At 44.7% G+C, this 12,191-nt stretch overlaps 1 protein-coding gene across 1 annotated transcript in view; it reads right to left on the bottom strand.

Annotated features, from left to right (window-relative positions):
• CSGALNACT2 (chondroitin sulfate N-acetylgalactosaminyltransferase 2) overlaps positions 1–7,725 on the bottom strand; it is a 32,101-nt gene extending 24,376 nt beyond the window's left edge. Inside the window, exon 1 of the mRNA XM_042818690.1 lies at positions 7,651–7,725. The gene's annotated coding sequence lies outside the window, so the exon portion shown is untranslated. The remainder of the gene's footprint in view (positions 1–7,650) is intronic.
• Positions 7,726–12,191: the final 4,466 nt, after the last annotated feature.

Genomic DNA, 12,191 nt, shown 5'->3' on the forward strand with positions numbered 1-12,191 from the left:
CTCCTCTGGACCCTTTCCAAAATCTCAATGTCTTTCTTGTACTGAGGGCTCCACACCTGGACACAGTACTCCAGATGGGGCCTCACAAGAGCCGAGTAGAGAGGGACAATCACCTCCCTGTCCCTGCTGACCACCCCTCTCCTGATGGAGCCCAGGATCCCATTTGCCTTTCGAGCTGCCAGAGCGCACTGCTGGCTCATGTTAAGTCTCTCGTCCATCAGGACCCCAGGTCCTTCTCTGCCGAGCTGCTCTCAAGGACCACTCCTCCCAGCCTGTACGGGTGCCTGGGGTTCTTCCGGCCCAAATGCAAAACCTTGCACTTTGCCGTGTTGAACCTCATTAGGTTCACCCGAGCCCAGCCCTCCAGCCTGTCGAGGTCCCTCTGAATGGCATCCCTTCCTTCCACCGTATCAACCGCACCACTCAGCTTGGTGTCGTCAGCAAACTTGCTGAGGGTGCACTCAATTCCCTCATCGATGTCATTAATAAAGATGTTAAAGAGCACCGGTCCCAAGACAGACCCTTGGGGGACACCACTTGTTAACGGCCTCCACCTGGACATAGAGCCATTGACCACCACCCTCTGTCTGCAGCCTTTCAACCAATTGCTTAGAAATGGGAACAGAAGTACAAGTTGCTACCTTCATATAAGTATCAGCAAAGCATTCCTGCCATCCTTAGCCTTAAGGAGATTACACGGAGCCATTACTCTACCAGCTGAAGTGTGCCACTCTTCAAAGCCAATACTTCACAAGAGTGCACGCAACACTGTGCAACCAATCAAGAATGAAGGGCCAGTTGCATTACCAGGGAGTATTGATCAACCAAGACTAAGCTTTTATAGTAACTTCAGCTTGCCTTACAAGAAGGCAGTTGTCTCTGTTAAGAGTGTACACAGCAAAACCTTCACGCTCCTCTCAGTATGATAAAGCAACGGCTGCTACAAGTATAAATAGAACTCTCAACTTCCAGCAGTCTTCAAAACAAGGTAACACTGTAAAAGATTTTTTTGTGCGTGCAGGAAAAAAGCCTATTTTAAGGGGAAGAAAAGCAATTACCATGAATAAAAAAGCCATTATATGAATAACCTTAAATGGAACAGAAAAACACACTTAAAAATCTGAACATCTCATAAGTCCCCAGTTAAACATATCTCCATACAAGACAAGTATGCTGCAGCAAATGCTATAGAACCCCAGAAGCTAACTACACTTGATTACATAGTATTTGCACAGCATAACTACATTTTCACTGATGCAGTTTTCTATGTACTAAAAAATAAAAAAAACAGAATGACTGCAATTGGTTGTGGGAATGTAGCAGGAAAGAAACAGTCAAAAGAGGTGTGTTTTCTGGAAACAATTTTACCCAAGTGTACCCATCTAACTATGCTCACCATATTGTTTTCTTCTATTGTCTCACTTCTTATTTATCAAGATCTGAGTGTAAGGAAATCTAATATTGTATATATTCCAGTTTATGTAACCACCTGTGTTATTTCTAAAGGAGAGTTATCCAATGAGTTCATACACAGAACCATAGGAATAGCCCTCACCACGGAAGGTAAAGAGAGACATCATACACTCTGAGCCTCTCAAAGATATAACATGTAGTTATCATGCAGAGTTTTCTTTTTAAATCTGCCAAACAAAACTGGAAAGGAAAATCTTCAGTCAGGGTTTTCTGCCTGACAGTTGCATAGTTAATTAGCGAGCATTTAAGAAACACACTGGAACAGGTTGCCCAAGGAGGTTGTGGATGCCCCAACCCTGGAGGCATTCGAGTCCAGGCTGGATGTGGCTCTGGGCAGCCTGGTCTGCTGGATGGCGACCCTGCACATAACAGGGGTTTGAAACTGGATGGTCATTGTGGTACTTCTCAATCCAGGCCATTCTATGATGCTACGAAATGGTAGACTCTATCCTAGGGACAAAATGGACTTTTCCCCTCTTCAATAGTTCCTCCACAGTACAGACGTTTGGTGTTCTCACAGAGGTACAAATCCAAGTTACAATTCAACCGTAGCAGCACAAGCAAAGACAGTGAAAAATTAAATTCTCATGTGCACCTACATATCACTTAAAAACACTTCTAATTATTAACAGCCCTAGAAGCAGAAACATAAAGACACTGATTTAAATTTCATCGTAACAGTTTCACTGGAGAACTGTGATCTCTAAAACAACTAAAACCTGCTCAAAATACAATTTGATACTGGAATTCTGAAAGGAAAAAATTCATTCAACAGTTTAGTTCCATTTCTGGTTTTTTGGGTTTGTTTTTGTTTTTTAAATGCAGCTAAATTGAGTCCATCTGTAGTATCAAAACTGGGATCACTTGGATACTCCTCAGCCCACAGAAGTCCGACAGGAGGAAGAACACAACCCACAAGTACTTTGAGAAGAGCTAACAGTTACAGTGGTAGCTAAGGCTCCATTTCCAGCATAAGTCAGGCATGAATATGTCACCAGAAATGAAAGCTGAAAGCCAAATGATTGAGAAACATCTGGTGCATTCCAGAAGCATAGCCAGATGCACTTATATCATCTATCATATTTCATTTTGACATTATAACTGAGGGGAAAGTTACAGAAGAGCTGAAGGAGAGAAGCTAGCAGCCAGTCAGAGCTATTTATCTTGATATTCTCTCCAAAATGCCTTGCATTGGAAAAACACATCAGTACAAAAAAAAAAAAAAAAAAAAAAAACCACCAAAAACCAGAAGCTTCTCTCACACTTGACATTACCCTGGCTCCATCTCTTCTTTATTTTTTTCACGTCCCTGAAGACAGCCTTTTGGACACAAGGGCCACCTATCCTCCTCCTCTTCAGGCAGAGCTCAATACTGCATGAAGCACAGGCACAAGAGTTGGTCAGTACCCTGCTTCTCCCTTCCTTCCCCTGTGCGATTGTTTTTGCTCCTCAGCAGGGAAAGCTAACTTGTTACTACAGACACCACAAAGTGTTTATTCAAGGTGCAATCTGACACGTGGTACTATTGGCAATAACCATTACGCTATTATAACACTTAATTCCTCCCCTGGTGCTTTCAGACAACACCTTAAACCCTTACCCCTTTCCTCTTTTTCACCTAGCAAGGTACAACTGAAAGGCTCAGCTACTTGCACAATTCAGGAGCGGTACCCAAAAGGTTAAAAGAAATTATCCCTAAGTTATTAAAAATTACCTCAAGAAACAGGGCTCAGCAGAGCAACCAGCAGAACGGTGCTTCAATTGCTCAGCCCCACAGCAAGCAGGCAGTAGGCCTGGCACAGCATGGGCTCTGTCCCCAGCACGTCCTTCTGCTTTGTGAACCACAAATCTGCTCTCCAGAAGCCTTCTGTGTAAGGGAAGCTCTCAGATCACAGGGCAGGAGTGCTGAGTTGCTACCACTCTGCAGGCTCAGCATCCATAGATAGGAGCCCTCTGCTGCCCGCAGGGCTGTGACATGTACTAGCTCTGCTGGGGAAACCTCTCTGGGACTGAAGTGCTACCACAACTCATCTGGGAGCTGCTGCCCAGCCACTCCTCTGGGACAGCAATCACCTCACAGAAGTGATGGAATTATCCCTCTACGTAACTCAAGAGACCCTAATGATGCTCACAATTTGCTTTCTGTGTTCTAAGAGCACACCTCAAAGCATGCCTTTGCTTACCTCAAGCCCTCAGCTTTGATGCAACTCCAGTAACCCAGTGCCCCACTGCCTCACTGCTGCAGCAGGGAAACCCCAGCCCAGCAGAACTGCCCTCACCTATTCCTTCTGTTTCTTTGGTGACCATGCACATGCAAACTGCAGAGACTTCAGCAGGGAGGAGCAGAAAACCTGCCCTTGCTACAGCTAGCTCTCAGGTATTAACCAAGACAGCACACCCCCAAACAAGGCTCCAAACACCTACCCTATTGCTTACAGCATCCCTGCACAGCAGCACCTCAGCCTCTTAGGCTCTACTTAGGCTCACACAGATTCCTGCAGATAGACACCAGCAAATTGGAAACAGCCCTGCTCCTAAACCTGGCACCTGATTAATTACTGGGATCCCTTCTCCTTGCAAGACCACCTGGGGCAGTCACCCTTATTCCTAAACCCTAACTTACAGACAACAAACTAACAAAGCTCCCTATACAACCCTCTGAAGGAGCCCTACAACTCTGTTAATTTATATAAGTGCTGATCTATTGTCTCACTTAAAAAAAAAAAAAAAAACAAAAAAAACAAAAAAACCACCACAACAACATGATTAATAATGTAGCCACATTAACATCAGTTTGAAGCTGATGTTCATCCGCCACCAAAGCTAAACACAAGCCAGTATCTATGTAGGGATAAAATATAACAAACCTGCTTAGCAACTCTACTTGCAAACATTTCATTCCTGCAAGCAAAGCATTTCTAGAGTTACCTGAAGCTCCTGGCAGTTCTGCATTGCACTGTTTCACCTTTGTACAATGCCAAATGCTGCCCAGCTCAGTGAAAGGCCTCCATCTGCAACACATATGGCAAGATCCATCTCCAAACAATTCATTAGCTCTGAAAGCATTTCAGCTCTGTTCTACAACTCAAACATCCATTTCATTTAAAAGCAGCTCCCTGCACTAAATCAGAAGAACAAGAAAATAATTATCAATTTTTGGGAGAAGTTCCAAGAGCCTGCCAGTCCTCTCGAGCTTCAGTCCAACCACCCCTGCAGCCAAACACTGCACCAGCTCTGCATGCTGCCTTTTCTTCAGTGACCTACTGCAAACTGACTCAGAAATGCAGAAATCATTCCCACTCCATCTACTGAAATAACCAATTGGTAAAGTGAATTGTTTCTTGCTGTAGCAGAGAAGTTAGTGGGCACCTTAACTGCAGGCACTTAAATGTACACTGACCCCAGGAACTTCCTGGAGAGCTGCCCAAGCAGAAACTCCACCAGAAAGCCCAGCACCACAAAGGAAATGGATCCTCTCACAGACACTGCTTCACCAGTGAACTAATACTGTTTAACATGAAGGAGAAAGGAAGGGAAAGAAAGACAGAACCAGATGAGCCCTTCAGCACCCACCCACATGACCAGCAAAGGAAGGAGGTGAGATGAGAATAGAAGCAGAGCTGCCCTTTGTCACCACCAGCACACTGCCGCAACACAAACCCACAGCACAGCCCTGAGATGCTGAGCAGACAGCAAGGAGGCAGAACCAAGCAAGCATCCTACCATTTTCCCTTAAGCACTCCTTAAGCACTTGATTTTTGAGCTACCTCCAGCCTCCACTGGCCATCCAGTTATTCCTACCTTATTCTTGGCACAACCGGTTCAGAACACACAAGATCTAAGATACCCAAGAACTATTAAGCTACCTGATCTGTCTGCACTTTTTACCGAATACAAGAAACCAGCAGACCTACTTGAAGGCAGCTAAAACAAACTTAAACAGCAGCAGAGATGCACCTAAAAAGGCCTCACACAGCGTTCTGTGCCAATTCCTTTGCACCTGAGGACACTCATAACAAAGAGCTGCAATTCGCTGTTATTGTCCCTACCTCTATTTTCTTTTTTTCCTTTTATTTTTTTAATAGGTTTACAAAAAAAAAAAAAAAAACCAGAACATTTAAGTCAGTTTATACTTGCAGACTTTTCTAATAAAAAAGAACATTCATGACAGTGCTAGGAACTCTTAAGTCACCATTCAGAATGAAACTGCTCAGAGGTGCAGCCCTGCAAACTGCTCTTTTGAGCTGCAGGAATAATTCAGGTGTGATGGCATAGCTCCACTACCCTATACAAGCATTACAATGCCTTTTGAACACTTACAATTTACACTAGTTATGATTTTGCCTATTTACGGCACCAAGCAAAAACCAAATGCTCTCCAAACATTTTCTCTCTGCCATGATCTTTGAAAGCTTATTAATAACAGAGAGGGCCACAATCTTGCAGGAAGGCAGAGGACAGAAAAGCTAACTGAAAGCAAAACACGGACCAGTTCCAAAAGCACCCAAGCCCTTATCCCAAACCTGAGCACCAGCCCACCTCCACAGCCCTGCTTCAGCACTATTTAGTGAGAAAATGCTGCAAGTCTCCAAGATTGCTTCATAACGACAGAGAGTTAAGAAAAACATTGTGAAATTAGGTGGTTAAAAAAAAAAAAAGCATTTTATTTCCATCCCCTTCCTCACTGAAGCTTGGTTATTTTTAAAAAATAACCTCATGCCATTTTGGCATTGCAGCTTACAGAGGACACCTGAATGCTGTTACAGCCTGGGAAGCAGCACCTTGGTGCAGGAACAGAAGAGTCACACCAACTATCAGGGGGTTTCCTGGCAGCAGAGCAGCTCACTGTCTGACTGTTTGCCTTCTGACATTCCCCACTCACTTGGGAAGAAACACAGCCCAGGGCTGCAATTCAAAAGCAAGGAATTTAAGTACAGGAATAACATCTCGATGCAGCTTCTACCATGATGCAGCAGCCTTAATGAGGGGCTTGGGTTTCCTGTTTACTCATTTTTTATATTAAAAAAATAATGCCTGAGAAGGATACTGAAACAGTCATGTGGTGAAGGAGGGAAAGAACTATTCAAGCTCCACAGATCTTAATCACACACAAAAGTTTCTGTGTTAACTCCAGCAACAAGGAAGCCAAACAACTCCTGTTTGTGCCTGTCCCACAATGAGAAAGCACTGTGCTCCCCTATGAGCTGCGGGTAAGGACAGAGCAACATCCAGCACAGCTCTCATGGTGCAGACCAACACAGGAGGGGCTCCGTACCCACTTGGGGCTGTGAGGAACCCACAGCCACCAGCACCCGCCACAGGGCTCGACTGACAGCTGCTGGGAGCAGCTTCAAGCTGCCGCTCTGACAGTACCCAAGAATTTCTGCCTAGCTAATAAGCAAAGGGCAGCCTGAAGTTTTTTTTCACTGCACTGAATAACAACTTCAAGCTACCGCACTCCGGGAAGGAGGAAAGTGGTGGGCCCTGGAACTTAACAACCTAAAGGAAACCAAAAGAAAAATGATACTGCTGCGTGACCTCAGCTGGAGGCACACACTGTGCACTGAGATAGCTGTGCTCTCATAGCTTCTCCACTCAACCCGGGGCTGGGCACCACAGCAGCTCAGGGAAGCAAGGAACCAAGCCAAGCAAACAAACGATAGCCATCACAAAGAAAAAGAAAATCCCCACGTCGCACATCACACAACAGCCGCGGCTTGAAGTTGAACCTCCCGTGCGCTTTGAGAGCTGCCTCTCCTTCCGCTCTGTATCCCTGCCATCAACGAGCAGGTTTCGGGATTAGTACGGCAGTAACGACAGTGCAACGTTGTTTTCTATTATGCAGAAGCCCCAGGTCGGCAGAGGAGCCCCAGCAGAGCAGGAGGCTCGCACACCTCGCACCGCGTGGGTACGGGTAATGCAGCCGGCAGGGCAGCCACACGGCCACGAGGAGGAAGAGACACGGATTTGATCGCGGAGATAAAGCGAAGATAGAGTCCAATGAGGTCTCCAAGGCCCCCAACGCGAGAAAGATTAGGAGGAGCCCCGATAACAACGATGCGATCCGATATCGCCCGCAGCCCCGCAGCGAGCGGGCGGCAGGGCGGAAACGGGAGAGAGCAGCCCACAGGATGCGCGGACACGAAGAGGAACGAAGCGCGGGGCGGCCGTACTCACCAGCGGGCCCCACCGCCACCGCGCATCCGCCGCACTTCCTGTGCGCTAGGAAATGAACGGGCGGAGCGGCTCCCGGCCGCCCTTAAAGAAGCCCGGCCCTTCTGCCCGCCTCCGGGGCGGGACCGTTCGCCGCCGCGCCGTGGGGGCGCCCTCGCTGTGGCCCCGCGCGTCCCTCCGGCGGAGCGGCGGTGCTTGCGGTGCGAGCGGCGTGGCCGCCATTGTGCTCGCGTCGCTCACGGAAGGCGGTTGGCCGTGACCAGCAGTCTGCCGGGCGCTGTTCTGTCCTTGGAGCCGGTCACGAGGCTGAGCACTTAAAGCTGAGCATCTGTCACCTACTGGTTGGTGGTTGGTACCAGCTAGTGATTTTTGGCTTTTATTTTTTCTTTTCTTGGTATTTATTTTAAGCATGTGCGTGGGCAGGAGGGGCAGAAACAATAAGAAAAAAAGAGAGGACCCTAAGGCCAGGCTGGATGTGGCTCTGGGCAGCCTGGGCTGGTGGTTGGCAATCCTGCACATAGCAGGGGGTTGAAACCAGGTGGTCATTGTGGTCCTTTTCAACCCAGGCCATTGTATGATTCTATGACCCAACCTGAGGAAGTGATGCCAAAGTGAAGAAGTAATGCAAATGAGAGGAAAGGGGAAAGAACAACAACAAAAAAAGAAACAAAAATGAAAGAATTCCTTCAATAGCACGTGGTTTTGTTCTTCATCCTCCTGAGCTGAAATGTGTACCTGGAAGAAGAGAAACGGCCAGATATTTTGCCTGAAGTTTTAGCGCTTCATTTGCCAGACAATAGTCATGAGTTTGCCTTGACACAGAGCTCTTTGTCAGGCACCACAGCTCAGTGCTGCCCGTGGCAAAGTTCCAACAACGATCCCATGTGAGGCTGCTCTCTATGCTTGCTGTAATCGTTGTCAATTATTTACAACTTTTGATCGGTGCAATCAGAAGTTTAACCGTCTCCGTTTATTTATTTTTTTTTTCCTTTACCCTTAAAAATACTTCTTTAACTTCTTTACAGGAAGGGTACAGGAAGCGTTGTTAAGCACTGGAATGGGCTCCCCAGGGACGTGGTTGAGTCACCATCCCTGGATGTGTTCAAAAACCGTTCGGTTGTGGTGCTCCAGGGATGTGATTTAGCAGAGGGTTGTTTGAGGTAGGGTGGTATGGTTGGGTTGTGGTTGGACCCGATGATCTTGAAGGTCTTTTCCAACCTGAGCGACTCTATGATTCTATGATCCTGCCTGGACTGAGGGTTGCTAGCGTCTATGTCAGGTACTGCTATTGATGCTGCAATGTGAGCCTTAACCAAGCAACCTAAAGCTTAGTACTCCTTATTTGAGCATATTCCCTAAGGAGAAAGGGCATTATTACTGTTTTATTGTTAATATGGGGCACCTCTGGTGATGATTAAAGGTACTCTAAAGATCTCCGTATTTTACTTTTCCACTTAAGAGGTCATAAATCATCCATCTCTCAAGTTATGATGGGTTTAATGCATGTGTAAAATTCCTTTGTACCGACACACCAGAGCAGCTTAGTATTTGGTGATCCTCCTATATTTACTGTTCCATTTATTATGTGTTTGTTTGACATTTTGATTTTGTAAAGCTCAGGCTTTTGGCATCTACGTCTTCGAGTGCTGAAGGACTGCATATGTTTGAATAGTGCTTTGGCATCAACTAAAGGCTGAATTTTTGAGTACCATGAGGAGGTTGCCCAAGGATGCTGTGGATGCCCCATCCCTGGAGGCATTCAAGGCCAGGCTGGATGTGGCTCTGGGCAGCCTGGTCTGGTGTTTGGCGACCCTGCACATAGCAGGGGGGTTGAAACCAGATGATCATTGTGGGTTGGAATTCTATTCTATGATTCTATGATTCTACAATATAGTGTATCAAATTTTGCCCCCACATCTATAAAATTTACATGACATTTGGTATGTGGACTGCAGCAGATTGTTTTTTGCTGCTGCTTTAGGTTGCTGAATTACTTCCTTTTAGAAAGTAAAACAAACAGAGTTTGTTCAGACTTGCCAAACTATCAGTCATGGAATGGCACTGAGCTCTGTAATTGTAGAAAACAAATTCCAAACCCAGTGCTTTATGAGAAGAACAGGTTTTTGGTTTGTGCTGCAGCTGAGCAGGAATGAATGGGAATTCCAAACAGTTGTGCTCAGAGCCCAGACTCTGCTGAAGGGAGCAAGCAATGTGCCGCAGATGTAGCTGATCATTTTCCTGGCCATACGGCCTTATTTTTTGCTGGCAGACACACAGGTCGTATGCCCAGGCTGCCACTGCTCATTTGCAGCTTGCAAAATACCGCATCAGAACAACCCATAGCAGCATGCATGGAACCTGGTAGCACTGAAATTTTATGTTGGTTTAGTTTATTTATGAAGATTCCAAGACACCTTTACTGTACAGATTCTTTTCACTGACACCAAGAAGGGCTTTAGGCATTCTTCAAAAAAGGACAATTTTGTCACATGTATAATGGCTACAAAGCAGCTCTGAAACAAAGCCCAAGCAGCTGTATTCTGTACCAAGAATGGGAAATAGATTAGAAGGGCTTTGACTGGAAGACATAACACTCAATATTCCAGAACTGCGAAATAGTAACCCATTAAAAGTATCAAATAATACATTTAAAATCCTTCCTATTAAAGTAAAATTCTTTTTAAAATGCAGAGTTCACTGTCTAGGATGCAAAGTTAGTTCATTCTATATATGAGGCAATATCAGTATGTTTAGAATAAAACAGAGTACATGAAAATAAGGTTTAAGTCATACATTCTTTGATGTGTACTCCTTGTCTTGGGAGATAACCGTGTCAATTACCAAGATTTGGTTGGTTGTATGGGGTTATACAGAGGGTGGTGAGGCTCTGGAACAGGTTGCCCAAGGAGGTTGTGGATGCCCCATCCCTGCAGGCATCAAGGCCAGGCTGGATGTGGCTCTGGGCAGCCTGGTCTGCTGGTTGGTGACCCTGCACACAGCAGGGGGTTGGAACCAGATGAGCATTGTGGTCCTTTTCAACCCAGGCCATCCTATGGTTGGGTTCCTTTTTGCACTTAAGAATCTCATGCCCCAAATCTAAGAGAAAAGTGTTAAGTGTCTACATTAAATATACTATCTTCACTGGAAAGAGGGAATTGTTTGGGCTTTCTTCATCTGAGATGATTCCTGTTTTATTCAGAATATCCAGTACATCAGTCTTTAATATGCTTTACTTAATAATCTATTGTACCCACTGTTCCTGTCTGGCAGATAAAAAGAAAAACAACACAGCCTTCCATAAAAAAGAACACCAGAACTCTGGAGAGGTTCTGTATAGAGATGATCATCCATGTTGACAAATCAGTAAACAGCTAATACGGAGGACTTGTTCACTTCTTTGTACAACAGACGAATCAGAAACAAAGAAACCTCTCATCTGCTCAGCTGTCCGTACCATGCTGGCTCATTTTTAACAATATCTATCTACTCCAGTCTTTTTTTTCTTGGCAGGCGTTAGCTGCAGGCTTGTCTATGGCTGCTCACAAAGGTTTTCTCTTGAGCTAATGTATGAAATGCTATGTTTGTTTCTCTTCTTACTGGTACCACTCATTGTTGCATGATTATCTTTAAAGTGTTTTTAAATGCAATATTTTGGGTACTTGTAAGCTACTCCTTCATTAGATAGAATCGTCTACTCGTCTCAGCCTTGATGAATGAGGAAAACCTGCTGAGTGCTGGGAGAAAAGCGATACTGTCATGCACATCCTGTTGTAACATGGATTACAGGTTCCATATGCAAAGTGCAATACTATACCTTCTCCTTCTAGTCCTGTGATCCATGCTCAGACCATTTATGATGAGTCTTCATTGTATTTTTGATTTCTTTTACAGCAAAAAAGATAATACGTGCTATTCATATCAGTGCATTGCAAGGTCTGATACTGCTGTAAGCAGACTTCTGTTATGCGTTGCCTAATTTGTACATGGCTGTTGTTTGAAATGGTAACTTTTACAGTTAATCTCTGATTTAAGGCCTAGCTTTTCAGAACACTTCTTTCAAATTTCAGAATTTGAAACGCACACTCCGTTAAACAACTCAAAGTGATTCAATAACCATTATTGCTATATGGTTAAAAAGTTGCCTTTCATAACAACTCGCTCAGTTTGGCTACTTACTTTATTACTGTGTGTGTAAAAAGGGTGAGAAAGATATTTCACCATAAATATTAAATATTTAGTTAAAATATTCTCAGCAGTGTTTTGAAAAAAAAAAAGTCCACAGCACCTGTTTCTACTCAGTACTTTGCAAACTGTCACAATTCATTTTAACAAATAATCCTGGAAGAACACCACCAGGTGAGATTTCCAAGAGTAATTTTTTATTTGTATGTATTTATTTAGCTTATTTTACTAAATAATTATGTTATAATCAATATAAACTTGATACATTTCTTTTTGCTATGTCTGGGCCAGGCTACTGCTGAGAAAGTCTCCCTGCAGAGAAAAACCAGTTAAGTGGTTGAATGGTTTCCTGTCTCAAGGCT

Source organism: Centrocercus urophasianus, unplaced genomic scaffold (genome assembly GCF_019232065.1).
Source record: "Centrocercus urophasianus isolate 14NV4802_14NV808 unplaced genomic scaffold, USGS_Curo_1.0 seq_17, whole genome shotgun sequence".
Taxonomy (NCBI): Eukaryota; Metazoa; Chordata; class Aves; order Galliformes; family Phasianidae; genus Centrocercus; species Centrocercus urophasianus.